Genomic DNA, 14,958 nt, shown 5'->3' with positions numbered 1-14,958 from the left:
CTGAGGGTCATGGGGCCCCCACCTGCTTGTCACCCTCTCCTGGCTCTTGCCCTGCAAAGGGACCAGTTAAAAAGGTCACTGCTCTGATTTTCATTGCTGCCTCTTATGTTCTCACGACCTCTTGTCTTGCACACTGACGGGTGGGACTGGAGCTTCAAGGAGGGCCCCGGCCTTTCATGGGATTAAAAAGCTACAGAAAGGTCTGAATGGTGAGCCACCAAGGTTAAATGTTACAGTAGCACAAAATAGTGCTAAAAATCAAGCAAAAATACACATGCATCTCCAAGTTTAAGGTGAACAGGGACCAGAGCTACTGGAGACTGTGCCACCTCCTTAAACAAGTGATTCGGAAAGCAGTGGGAAGAGGGCCTTTTCCACATGACGTCCGAAGGGGCGGCTGTGGCTCTGCATCTGCACTCGCCAGCGGTGTGTGGGTCCCCTTTCCACAGACCCACACAAGGCCCCTTTCCCAGCCGAGGCACGGGGAAGCCCTTTGTGACTTTTTTACATAATAGAGAGTGAGTTGGTTCATATTTTTGCATTGTAATTGGCCAAAAAGCCCTTAAATACAACCATGTCTTGTAAATGTTGTCTTTAATGTAATTGTACGTTTTATCAGAACCCAAACTTTCCTGTTGCTACTCCAGTATTCTGTTGGTGTGCATGTGAATCTAGTTTCTTTTTCCCTTTTCCCTTCTTTGCATGTGCTGGCCTGTTCATCTGGACCCTGGAGCAGGTAAGATATTTCGCTCCTATGAAGCCCTCCCATGCCCCCACGTGCCGCTGAGCCTTTCTGCCGCTGGAGCTAGATGCTGGGGGTGTGCGTCTACCCAGGGAGATGGTCAGGGGGCAGGAACGCCAGGTCTTAAATCAGGAAAACTGTCCTGACAGTAGTAAAAATAACCAGCTGCCCTGAAAGAGCACCTGAAAACACAGGCTCTTTGCCTTCTCCATAAAGACATTTTTTATGTCGCCACCAGTATTCAAATTGCAAATGTCACAGGGCTCTTTCTTTCTGAGATGACCCCACAGCCATTTGGCCCTTTATCTTGGTAACAGATGAGGGAGGTCTGTTTGGTGGTGCTCGAGCCCCACCTGGGGCAGCCTCAGGCGCGGGAAGCTCTGCCTCTCCTGTTGTCGGTGCTGCTGCTGGCCTCCCCGCTCTGTCCTGCCTGGCGCTGGGTCCTGGGAAGTGTGCATGGGGAGAGTCTCTGTTCTCTGGTCCCACGTCCTGCTTGGCACGTCCCTCTGCAGCTGGCGCCTGGGACCTCAGTAGAAAGGGGGCACTCCTTCCAGGGTCCTTGCGAGCCCAGGGCTGGGGACAGATGGTGCGGCTCCCGTCCTCGCTCTTCTGCCTATGGTGGTGACAAAGCCCCAGCCCTGCTTCCTCTCATGAACTTGAGCCCTTGTATGTCCATGACCCCAGTCTTCAGGATGGCGTCTTCAGTGCCTGAGTGGGGTGACACAAGTGTGGGGTTCCCAGGTTGGGTGACTGGGAAGCAGACTGTGAGAATATCCAGGGGGAAGTGACGAATCCGTGGTGAGAGTGCAGGTCCTGGTTGGGGCTTGGCCAGGACCATGGGCCCTCGTGGCTTGCATTAGCGGATCTTGCCCGTGTGGAGGGCCAGGAACCCTGCCGCTGGTCCGTGGAGGCCATGTCCTGCCTGGCGCTGCATGGTCAGGGGCCCCGGTGGGCTCACTATGCCTCACTGACCACACCAGTGCGTTTTGCCATGACACTGAGGCTCCTGAAGTCGGGTTTCTAGGCAGTGCTGGCGCCTCGTGCACATGTGGTCACTGGCTGGTTGTGGTTGGGATGCTGCCTTACCTGACCCTCAGCCCACACTCTGGGAGAAAGCCTGTCAGAATCTTGGGCTGGCACCATGGGCTCTGGCCCCTGGTCTCAGTGGCTGCCATGTTCCCTACATGCCACAGTGAGCACCTTTGCACATGCGTGAATCTGATCAGGCTGCGTCCCTGACGTGGGCTTGGGGTCAAGTTGGTGCATGTGCAGGTGGGTAGGGGGCATCCACCTGCACCGGGCAGCATCACCTCTAGAAGATGCCTGTAGAGGTCAAGGGTTTGGACCCCAGTACCCGCCAGGCACAGCTCTTCAAAACCCTGTTACTGTTGTGTTAATTAGGTGACTAATGGTGTCATTCGCTGGAGGTTGTGGGCTGGGTATGTTCCATCTTCCAAGGCCGGCCGTCTTCTTCTGACTGTGGCCTCTCCAAGTGACAGTGACAGTGAGTGAAACTTGTGTCTGCGAATGGAAGGGAAAAGGAAGAGGACTGTCAAAGGTTATCAATGGAGATGACTCCTGATTAATAAAGAAGCCACACCATACACACTGTGATGTCCCTCTAAGGCAGTCACTCCCTCCATTCACCACAGTAGCTCTTCATTTCCATATTTAAAATGCAGAGAATAAAAAGGAATGAAAAATCCATTCTCACTATGTTCACTTCAAACAAAAATGACTGGTTAATGTGCCGAGAAGCTGTCATTACTGCTTTTGTGAAGGGTAGTTGTGAAGTAACAACTCCACAGAGATTTCTCAGCCTACAAATTGTGACTGTACATTTCTGAAATTGTCTGCCAAATAAACAGGGCATTTAGTAAAAAAAAAAAAAAAAAAAAGAAGAAGAAATACTTCTCATGAGTTAGATCGTTTAATTTTCCCAGGCCACTATAAACAGTGATCATACATCTGACAGGGAAGGGAAGACTGCTAGAGCCAAATGCACAAGAGACAAGAGAAACAATAGCTAACATCTTTCTAAAAGTGTAAAAACTAAATCACCCCCTGAAGACAGCTCTAAATTTACAGCATAATAAAATCCAAGCAGTAACTAATTAAAAAAAAATACTACTGCATTTCTTTAGACCTCCAAATACATTTCCCCTTTCAAATGTTATAAATGGTGATGGGATTTTCAGACCAGTCCACAAAATCATCCATGGTATCTCATTATTACTACAGTATCTGAACACCACTTACAATAATGCTGTTCCAGGAAAATGCATTCAGAAAATTCCAACATGGAAAGAAATGGCTATTTCTCTACTGTCACAGCCTAGCTAATGAGAGAGTAAGCTTCCATTGCTCCCTTTCACCGAAACTAAAAGTCACATTGGGACCAGGCTTCCAAAAGGCAAATGCTAAGGCTGAGAAGCAACAGGACAAAGAGACTACATAACCTTGTGCCAATCAAAACAGGTGTTAGGGTTTTTATAAATGGGAGAGAGAAGAGTAGGAAATATAAAATGTTTTCACCTTTTCCCCTTCTGTTCACACTTTTATTCTCCCCTTTTCCTTTTATCTGAGGAAAAACCTCATGAGGTTGGAGAATCCAGGCAAAAGAAATCCTTCTTTTAGGAGTGATTTTACAATCAATTGGGCAAGGAGAGGAAACTTATTAACAATAATATGTCCAATGTAATATAATTAAGAAATTAATAAAACAATACAGTACACAGTTTTAGAAAGAATTGCATTCAGTGCTTTTGGACACTTTAACTGTTAAGTTTCAAATGAAAACTTTTCATTTGCACAGTTCATTTACACAGAATAATTTCCCCCCATTATGTGAAACAAGTGTGAAGCAGAACGACATACAGTATGAGAAAAAGTATGTAGGAGTATACACACATATACATACATATATATGTCTGAAAGTCAAATTCTGTACAGAAAAAAAGGATAAAAAAATTTAATAGTGTCTGAAAATTATATAATCTGCATTTCCAAATAAGATATTTTCTGAGCACATCATCAAATCAGAAAATCTGGCAAATACTTGTATATGTCAGGGGAAAAAACTGAAAAATTACTTCATCTCGTAGATATGAGAATTTTTATCCTTCTATTGTATTTCCTTGCAGCATTTTTTCTGTGTGTGTGTGTGTGTATACATATGTGTTTTATATAACACACAGTTTATGTATACTTTAAAGTCTTGGTTTCTGCTTTTTTCCACTTCACGTTAAATTGAGAGCACTTTCTGTGCTCCAATGTCTTTGAAATATGTAAAGCCACCTTATATCCCATTATATGGATATACAATAATTTAACAATTCCCCTACCATAGGGATCACTTAGGTTCTGACAAGTTTTCACTCTAATAAGTACTTTCCCACTGAATGCCCTTGTATATGATCTTTAATGCATGATTGGAAGTTTCTTTAGGACAGATAATTAGACATGATATTATACTATATAAAAGGATATGACCATTTGTAAGGCTTCTTATACATATCACTAAACTACTTTTCAGAGTGGCTGTATGAATTCCCAATTCTAATAGTGCATACGTGCACCCTCCTCATTCTTAATCTTTAGGTTTTGATAAAAAGGATTCATAAATAGAACTTTTCCAATTGAGTTTATACATGTTATCTTATTCACTGAAGTCTAAAAGACAAATTTTAGAACACTATTTTATGAGGTTAGCTTGAAGTATAATCATTAATTTGCACTTATGTTACTGAAAAAGAAGCAAATAAAAGGGCCAGTGATTATAAAACATCCCTTGCATTTATGAGTTAAAGTATAAATTAATTTACTCACAACAAGGACAGTTCTCCAGAAGAATATACCAAATGAAACAATTCCCAAGAATGCTGTTACAAGTACAGGTTCCCATGGCAGTCCAAAGAAATCTGGCCCAGGCTGAACATCATCATGCAATGTAGCAACAACCTGAAATAGACATATTAGAAATAATGGGAAGCCTTAAAGAAATTTGCAATAATGCAGTCAGAAAGAGTCAGCCATAGAAATTCTATTGCAAAATCCACCAGATAACAACCCCCTCAAAAAGCTTCAATAGTTCTTACTGCTTCAAGAAAGACAGGATGTTGGCAGTCTCATTTCTTGTTTGACTCGTAGTGTTTTTAAATATTACCAGTCTAAACGTCTTTAAGTTGGGCATATATTTCCAGTTAACAGAGACCCTGCCACATCATTTTGTCCAACACATAGCTAGAGTCCCTCTGGATCATACTTTTCTCTTGGTTAATTGGATCTTATTACTTTTAAAAAAAAAAGTAAGACAAAAAATTTAAATATAGTATAAGTAATCAAGTTTCATGGCTGCAAATAAAACCAATATGATGGTAATGGATGTCTTATTCCTCTAAAAATTTAAACTTTAATTTTGGTCTACTCTTATGTAACAAGGACACATGCTAAATCAGATAGCTCATGGTAACTGGTCTAGATAATCCCTGAATTTAAGTGTCTTTAAAACTTGGTGCCTTAATTTAAAATGTTTCCTGGGAGATAGTCCATTGAACACCTGCCAGCTGCACACTGTTTTTGCTGCCTTCTACAAGTACCCGAGTTAACTACCATACTGACTCCATCCCTCAACAGTGCCAGGGGCCACTGGGAAAAGACACGCTGGCTCTCAGTGTTTGGATAGTGGCTTTAAAGATAACACAGCACCTGCCACTTCTAACTGTTATGTAAGAAATGAGCAAGTGATGACACTTCAAGTACATTCCCACTAGCCTCCCTAAACAGCACAGCAACATCCTGCATGCCTCAGGCCTGACATACTCCATTTCCTTGGCCAGGCCGGTCAGGGCACCCACTCCACTCAGAACTCATCCACCCACCTGCCAGAACTGGGGTCCCTCCGTGGGAACGGGGATCGTCATCTCCAGCAGCTTGGCTGTGAGGGCTTTGTACAGCACTGACAGGGGTCCCCAAAGCGCCCTGTCCGACGTGGCAACAGAAGGCACAATGGCAGCGACTGCCAACATCACGTATGGACAGGTAGGGGGTGAGACGCTTCCCTGCTGAACGGCACAGGACTTGTCACCTTCACTGCCTCTTCTCACGGTGACTGTCTCGCTCAAGGCACAGAACTCGTCTTTTTCATCATCTCCTCTCATGGAGACCATCCTTCTTACAGCATAGGACTCATCTCCTTCACCTTCTCCTCTCATGGATACCATCCAGCCCAAGGCACAGGGCTTGTCTCCTTCACCATCTCCTTTAATGGAGACCATCCGGCTCACAGAGTAGACTGAAATCCGTCTGTCCCCTGGCCGGCTCTTCGGCCACTGAACACTGAGAACACTGTAACCATGGGGATGATAGTGAACACTGTGCACAAGTCAGATGGCGCTGCGTGGGCGGGGCCTTCGTGGGCAGCCAAGCGGAAGCATTCAAGCAGGGGGAGGTGAAGAATGGGGCTCACTCACCATAGGAGCTAAGTGAATTTCTATGTCGCATGCGTTGGGACATCCTAATTATGTCTCAAACTCTAGGAGCAACAAGGGAAGAGATTTGTAAACTTGATTATTTAAATATAGAAAACCTTGCCCAGTCCCCCACCCCAAAAATTGCAAAATAAGCAAAATTTGATGGTGACAACCTGAGAAAATATATTTGTAACAAATTAAAAGGGATTAATATTTCTAAAATATAAAAAGCTTCACAAATAGAGAAGAAAGTGGCCAACAAACCTATGGAAAAATGGGCTGAAAGAATGAACGGATCTGGGAAAAGAAATATAAATAGCTTGTAGACATATGGAAACACACTCTGCCCTGTTCATAATAAAAGAAATACAAATAAAGCCTACACTGAGACACCATTTCTCACTTACCTTGGCCAGATCCAATTATGTGACCACATGTGAGGATACTTCAAAAAGTATGTGGAAAAACAGAATTAAAAGATAATACGAATCTTTCCATAAGCTTTTTGATATACCTTGTACTCTGCTGGTGAGTGAATGTGGTGAAAATAGCCACTCTCATGCATTGCTGATCACTATGCAAAATGATACAACCCCTATGAATGGGAATTTTGCAACATCGCCCTAAGTTAAGTGTGTATTTACACATTGACTCAACAATCCCACTTCTAAAGCTCTATCTCAAAGATATTGGAGAACAACGGATGTTGAAAACATATATGCACAAAACTATGTTACTCCAGTTTTATTTATAGTAACAAGAGTGGAAATAAAATGTCCATCAATAAAAGAGACATTGAATAAACCAAAGAATACTGTGCAGCTATAAAAAAGAAACAAAATAATTTTTTATACTGCTATATATAAAATATGGTTTCCAGAATATTAAACAACAAAACAAAACGTGGCACTTGGTATAATCAGTCTTTCAAATTTTAGCTATTCTAATAAATGTGTCGTGGTAACTCATTGTTGTTTAAATTGGACAATTAATGATGCTGAGCATTTTAAAATGTGCTTCTTTGCTACCCACAAATCTTTGGTAAAGTGTTTATTTTACTGGGTTATGTTTTTCTGGGCTTTTTTCTCAAATGAGCTTTAAGAGTTCTTTATATATTTTGGATACAAGTCCTTTATTAAGCAGATGCTCTGTAGTGAATTTTTCCCAGTCTGTGGTTTGTATTTATTGTTTACTTTGAAAAGTGTTTGTTTTGATAAAGTCCAAATTATCAACTTTCACTTTCATGAATCATGCTTCTGATGTCAAATCTAAGAAATCTTTGCCTAACCCAAGTTCAACAGAAATTTTCTCTTGTTTTTCCTACAAGTTTTATAGTTTTATGTTTTACATTAAAGTCTATAACCCATTTTGAATGAGTTTATGAATATGACACGAGGTATGGGTGATTGTTTGCACAGAAAGAGCCAATAGTTCCATTTGTTGAAAAGACATTCTTTTCTCCATTTAATTTTCTTTCCACCTTTGTCAGAAGTTCATTGCCAGATATGTGTGGATCTATTTCTGGATTCTCTATTCTGTTTCAATGATCTATTTGTCAGCTGTCCTGATTACTTATAAAGTCTTGAAATTATGTAATGTGTGGTCTACTCTAGGACCTTTCTATTTTCCATAAGAACTGTAGAATCAGCTTCACATTTTTTTTTTTGGTCTTTTTTGTGACCAGTACTCAGCCAGTGAGTTCACTGGCCATTCCTATATAGGATCCAAACCAGCAGCGGGAGCGTCGCTGTGCTCCCAGCGCTGCACTCTCCTGAATGCGCCACGGGCTCGGCCCCACATTTTTTATAAAAAACAACAACAACAAAATCCTGGTGGGATTTTGAATGGGATTATGTTGATTCTAGTGATCAAACTGGATAACTGACAGCTTAACAATATATTTAGTCTTCTGAATTATAAACAAGATATATTTCTCTATAAATTTCGGTCTTCCTTAATTTCAGTAGTATTGTATAACTTTCAATGTATATGTCTTACACGTTTTTTGACATAGTTATCTTTAGATACTGCATTCTTTTTATACTGTTGTACTTGGAAATTTCTTAAAATTTTAGTTCCCAATTATTTATTGCTAGTATATAGAAATAAAATTGCTTTAGATTTAAATCTTTTTCTGGCAACTTTACAAAACTCCTTTATTAGCTCTAGGAGCTTTTTTATAGGTCACACCAGATTTTATGCATAGATGTTCATGTTTTCTGCAAATAAACAATTCTTCCTTCCCAATCTTGATGCATTTTATTTCTTTTTCTTACCTTAATGTACTGGCTCTTGCCTTACTGAACCTCAGCATGATGTCTAATAGATGTGATGAGAGTAGACATCCATGTTTTGCTTTCTGATTGTGGGGAAAAGCATTCAATCATTCACCATTAAATATGATATTATTGTAAGATTTTCATAGAGCCTATTTAAGTTCTCTTCTATTCCTTGTTTGTTGACTTTCTTTTTCCAGCAGTAATGCATGTTGGATTATTTTTTCAAATTCTTTTTCTGTGTCTATTGAGCTGTACATATGGATTGTCTTTTCTAAGTTTGTCATCATGGTGAATTACACTGATTTTTTTTTTTGTCTTTTTTTTTTTTTTTTTTTTGCAGCTGCTTGGTACAGGGCTCTGAACCCTTGACGTCAGTGTTATAACAACATGGTTTAACTAACTGAACTAACTGGCTAGCCAGTTTAATTAATTTATTTTTAATTTAGACACATTTGTACATATTTATGGAGCAGTGTGATGTTTAATACATGTATAAAATACGTAATCAAATTATGGTAATTAACACCTCAGACATTTATCATTTCTTTGAGGTGAGAGCATTCAAATTCTAGCTATTTTGAAATATATAATATATTACTGTTAACTAGAGTCACCCTACTGTGTAATGGAACAGTAGAACTTATTCCTCCTATCTAACTGTAACTTTTGAAATGTTAGATGAAACTTGTATTCTTGGGATAAACCCTATGTGGTCATAATGTATTTTCCTTTTTATATATTGTTAAATTTGATCTGCTAAAATTTTGTTTAGGCTTTTTGTTCCTATGTTCATGAGAGATACTAGTCTGTGTTTTTTTTTTTCTTGTTTGTCTTGATTTCATATCATAACACTGGTTTCACTTAGATACGAGGTATTTTCTGTTCTTCAATTTTCTAGAAGGGTTTGTGTAGAATTAGTATTATTTCTTCCTTATAGGTTTAATACAATTTACCAGTGAAGCCATATGCGCTGGAGCTTTCTTTGTGGAAAAGTTTTTAAGTAAGAATTCAATTTGTTTTTTACTTATAAGTTTACTGAGGACACCTATTTCTACTTGAGTGAGCGTTTGCAGGTTGTGTATTAGATGGAATTCCTTCATCTAAATTGTCAAGTTAATTGGCCTAAGTTGTTCGTAGCGTTCCCTTGTTATCATTGAATATCGGTAGAACCTACGGTGATGCTCCACAGTGACTGCTGATATTGGTAATCTGTGTCACCTCTCCTTTTCCGGATCACTTTGGCTAGAAGTTGATCAATTTTATTACTTTCAAAGAACCAGCTTTTGGTTTCGTTGATTTTCTCTATTTTCCTTTTGTTTTCTATTCCATTGACTTATGCTCTTATCTGTATTATTTCCTTTCTTCTCCTTACTTGGGAATCACTTTATGCTTCTTTTTCTAGTTTGCTTTGGTGAAAACTGAGGTCACTGATTTGAGACTTTCTTTTTTCCTAATATAGGTAGTGCTATAAATTTCCAAGCAGTGCTTTAGTGGCATTGTACAAATTTGACATGTTGTGTTTTCACTCTCATTCAGCTCAAAATACTAATTTCCCCATTGACTTTAACTCATAAGTTATTTAAAGTGTATCATTTAGTTTCCAAATATTTGAGGATTTTCCAGATTTTCCCATTATTGATTTCTTTTTTTTTTTTTTTCTTTTTTCGTGACCGGCACTCAGCCAGTGAGTGCACCGGCCATTCCTATATAGGATCCGAACCCGCGGCCGCTGGGAGCGTTGCTGCGCTCCCAGCGCAGCACCCTCCTGAGTGCGCCACAGGCTCGGCCCTCCCATTATTGATTTCTAATTTAATTTTGTTATGGTCACAGAACATACTTAGTATGCTTTGAATCCTTTCACATTTATTGAGACCTGTTCTATGGCCAGAATATGGTTTATTTTGGTAAAAGCTCCATGTACACTAAAAAGAATACGCATTCCGGTCTTCTATACATGTCAATAATATTAAGGTGTTTGATGATGTTCACACCTTCTAGATCCTTACTCATTTTCTATTTATTTGTTCTATTATTGAGAGGTGAGTATTGAAATCTCTAATTATGATTGTAAATTCATTTTTTACTGGTAGTTCTATCAATTTTTACTTCATGTATTTTGGTTTTTTGCTGCTTTGAAATTTAGAATCAAATTTTATTTAAGATCTGAAATACAATTGCTAAAATATCAACTTTTCCACAAAAACTTGGTTACACAATGATGCATTGACTCTATCATGTTAGAATGTGCATTAGAATCAAATACAAAAACCATTAAACAAACCACCATCCTTCAGCAACTTAAACAAAGATTGTATACCTAAGAAATAGCATAGATGGACTTGCAGATAGGATGGGCTGTTTCACTTCAAGCACCATTAATAAAAAAGAGCACAATTGCATGGGTTTTCATGTATATACATTAAGTTGAATCATTTGGCACTAGGAATCAGGGTAGTAACTGGGATTAATCGTGCATTAATTAGCATGATTGATCAGGACATTAAATCAGTAGCATTAACACATATAGGAAATTGTGTAGTGTCAAAGGGATAGAACCACCAGCGTTCAAGGAATATGATCAACTAGGCTAGGCAACAAAATGTTTTACTGAATGTTTATTCTTTGTCGAATTACTGCATACACTAGCAACTTTGAAATGAGAAAAAAAGCTTGCAATCCTTGTGGAATTCTTTGCTAGATATTTTTGGAATTCATGCAAATAGCCCAAGAATAACACAAGGCTCTTCTCATCAAGGGGTGTATATGCCAACATTGCTCTGATTCCTGCAAATAATCTCAGTAGTTGTGGCGCTCTGTAAAACTATGACATTGGTGCATCAGGGTGAGCTGAGAGGATTGCAGCATACTGGAGCCTCTCAAATTTGTCAAGCAGCTGAGTGCCAACATCACGTTGAAATATTCTTTTATTCCTGCCACATTTCATTAACTGCATATTCCTTACTATTGATGTTTCCCTGTGATTTCTTGCAATTCACATACTCTTCCAGAATGGCATATGTGTTTCTCTTAGGAGTTGAAAGAGCTGCTTCTGCCTCGTAACTAAGTCCCAGTCCTCAACATGCCATGGTTTTAATTCTTCAAGAATCTTCACTTTAACTTCCATCCTGTTCTTAAATACCAGTTCACTTTCAACAGTATGGTGCACATGGGCCCTTTTCTTCCGAGGGGGCTGAAGTGCTTCGCTGGCACTGCCACTATCTCCATTTCCATGAGTCTTCTGTTTTTTTTTTTTTTCTTCCTAATGGATCCTGAAGGGAGGTTCTGTGCTGAGCGACCCCCACCATCATCCTGGGAGAGCTGGTTCAAGATTCTTCTGCTGTGGACCAGCTGTCTTCTTTCCTGAACAGGCCCCTCTCATCTTACTTCTCTGAGTGTTGCTTCTAGTTGGTTTTTTGAAGTTGTTTTGTTCCACAAATTGTTGTCCATGAGTTTGAGAACCCTGCTTTCTGGAACTCATTCAACCCTGTATTTATTCCAACCAACAATCTTCCTTCTTTTCCTTCCAAGAACGCCTAGTGAGTTCCCAGATGGACTCTTATAGATCTTCTGGGATGGTCTCGAAGGATGAAGTAGGAGACATAACCTGGAAAGGAAAGCAGGTTCTGCAAAGATGAAGAACTTTTGTGAAATCATCCAAGATTCTGCAATCAGGGACGGTTCTGCAATCAAGATCCAATCTGATCCTTACTGTACAGCAAACTTAGCTTTTCTGATGGTGACCTGAAATCCAGTTCTTCCCAGCAGCTGATGTGTGATCTCTGCTGTTCCTACAACTGCCATAGCCTGCTTCATGTATTTTGAAGGTCTATTATTAGGAGCACAAACATTTAGAATTGTTATATTGTCTTAATTCACTGACTCCTTAAAGAAATAACTTTCTTTATCCCTGGTAATATACTTTGCTCTGGAATCTCCTTTGTCTGGTTTAATATAGTCACTCCAGCTTTCAATGGACTAGTATGAGTGTGGGATATGTTTTTTTATTTGAAGGGTGATCCTGGTAGACATGTAGTTGGGTCATGCTTCTTTAACCAACCTGACAATCTCTGCCTTTTAATTGGGGTATTTAGACAATTTCCACTTACTGTGATTATTGATATGGTTAAGTTTAAACTCAGCATCACCTTTTCTTCCATTTATCCCATTTGTTCTCTGTTCCCTTTTCCCTCTTATTCTGCCTTCCTTTGTATCAGTTGAGTCTTTTTAAAGATTCTAATTTTTTCCTTTGTGGGCTTATTAGCTATAACTTCCTGTATTGTTATTTTGTGGCTGTTTTAGGTTTTATGGTATATACATCTTTAACTTAATCATAGTCCTCCTTCAAATGACACTGCACTACTTCATGTCTATAATAAGAACTTGATTGTGGAATATACTATATAGAGTATATGTACTTCACAGGGCCTGGTTTTCCAAAGCCTTGCAGTTTCATATATTGACCTTGCAAGGACAGGAAATTTTACTCAGGGTATAATTCTCTGTTGCAAGATAAGGATTGTGGCACAGCAGTTTGCTGTCTCAAAAGACAGACTAGTTACTGATGGTTATGTAAAGATACTGAGAGATTGCTGTTAAGAAGGAATATTTGCTAAGATCAAACTTGTTGCTAGGACCACTTACTTGTCTACTGGAATGTCATCTGGCTTGTTTTACTGAAAGTTACCAGCCTATACTGTTAAACTATAACCCCACCTATGTCTCTTCCTGTAACTTCCTGGTCTGGAAAATAAATGCAGGAAGAGAACCCCATGTCAGTGTTAATTTCCCAAGGAAGGGATGCCTCTCTCTTGAGGGTCCCAAAGATAGATTAACCACTTTGGGGCCTCTCACTGCGCAGAAGAGATGGTCTTTGAGTAATCCTTTGCATCTCCGTCACCCAGGGGAAGTGGGGTGACAATTCTGTGTGGGCGAAGAAACGCAAAGCAACACTTGATGATAGTTAATACCATTTCCCCTCCCTCTGACCTTTATACTATGGGCATATGTTTTACTTTTACATATTTTCTAAATCCCATATACAGTGATATTTATATAATATGAAAACGGTTTTGTATATTTACCCATGTGGTCCTCATTTCCGGCATTCTTCACTCCTTTGTGTAGCTCCATAACCTCCATCTTTTGTTATTTCCCTTATGCCTAAAGAACTTCCTTTAACATTTCTTGTTTCTTGGTGACTGCCCCATATGTCCTTTAAAATTTCTTATGGCAAGTGTGCTACGGAATTCTTTCCGCTCTGAGATGTTGTAATAGTCTTTGTCTCAACTTTGGTTTTGAAAGATATTTCACTGGGTATGATACTTTAGGTCAATAATATCGTTCTTCAAATATACTAAAGATACTACTCCACTGCATTCTCTCATGCCTTGTTTATGATGAGAAATCCAAAGTAATCCTCATCTTAGTTCCTCTCTATGTAAAATGTCTTTCTTCTTTGGCTGTTTTTGAGATTGCTCTTTATCACTTGTTTTGAGCAATCTGATTATGATAAACCTTGGTGTAGTTTTCTTCATGCGTCTTGTGCTTGGGTTTCATTGAGCTTCTTAGATCTATGGGTTTATAGTTTTCATAAATTTGGAAGTCTTTCAGCAATTTTTCCTTCAAATATTTTTCTGAGTACCTCTTGTCTCCTCTTCTACAGGGATCCCAGTTACATGTAGGTTGGATTCCATATCCAGCCACAATAGCTTTATAGGTACAGTCTCTACTCTCCAGTTACATTTAGTTGCTTAAAAGTGTCCCACGGCTCTGACTTCCAGTAATTTTGTCATACTCTTGAGCTGATCAGTACTGTGATGAATGAAGGGGACTCTTAATGGATCTCCAGAGTTTTCTCGGCCTGTAGCTCTCTCCTCCTGGTTCTCCATCCTGTGAATTCCAGCTGCCCTCTTCTCCATGGACTCTGAACACCCTGTCAGCTCAGGGTGTCCACTGGCTCCACTTGGTTCTTCCCTTCTGTGTCACAGCCTGGGAACATTCTTAACACTGTAAGCTGGGACAACTGTACTGACAGCATTTTTTCCTTATCGTTCAGACATTACTGTCCTTTGTTGCCTGATGTCCAGTGGCTGAAAAAATGTTATTTTATTTATTTTGCCTGGTATTTTCTTTTTAGTAGTTTCATTTGGGAGGGTAAAGCCAGTAGTTGTAAAGCTATCATGGCTGGATATGGAAATCATTTGCTTATTTTTAAATTAATTTTAAAAGTTACCTATAGGGAAGGGTTAGAACAGACTGAATGGAACTGGGACAAAAGCTAGAGTTCTCCAAATACACCTTGCTTTACAAATTGACTTTGGATCCTGTGAACATCTTAGATAATTATTAAACAAACAAACAAAAACCTTTAAAAGCAGGCTCTAAAACTTGAAAGAAAAATGAAACCACCTGTGTATCAAGTTGGTAGCAAGACCACATAAGAGTGTTTTTCAAACTCACCCTAATG

The 14,958-nt window shown here is 39.5% G+C and overlaps 1 pseudogene; it reads right to left on the bottom strand.

Annotated features, from left to right (window-relative positions):
• Positions 1-1,598: 1,598 nt before the first annotated feature.
• On the bottom strand, positions 1,599-11,871 carry LOC134390189 (mortality factor 4-like protein 2; annotated as a pseudogene).
• Between the last annotated feature and the right edge of the window lie 3,087 nt (positions 11,872-14,958).

The sequence above is a fragment of the Cynocephalus volans genome, chromosome 11 (genome assembly GCF_027409185.1).
Source record: "Cynocephalus volans isolate mCynVol1 chromosome 11, mCynVol1.pri, whole genome shotgun sequence".
In the NCBI taxonomy this organism is placed as follows: domain Eukaryota; kingdom Metazoa; phylum Chordata; class Mammalia; order Dermoptera; family Cynocephalidae; genus Cynocephalus; species Cynocephalus volans.
This window is presented reverse-complemented; position numbering and strand designations above follow the sequence as displayed.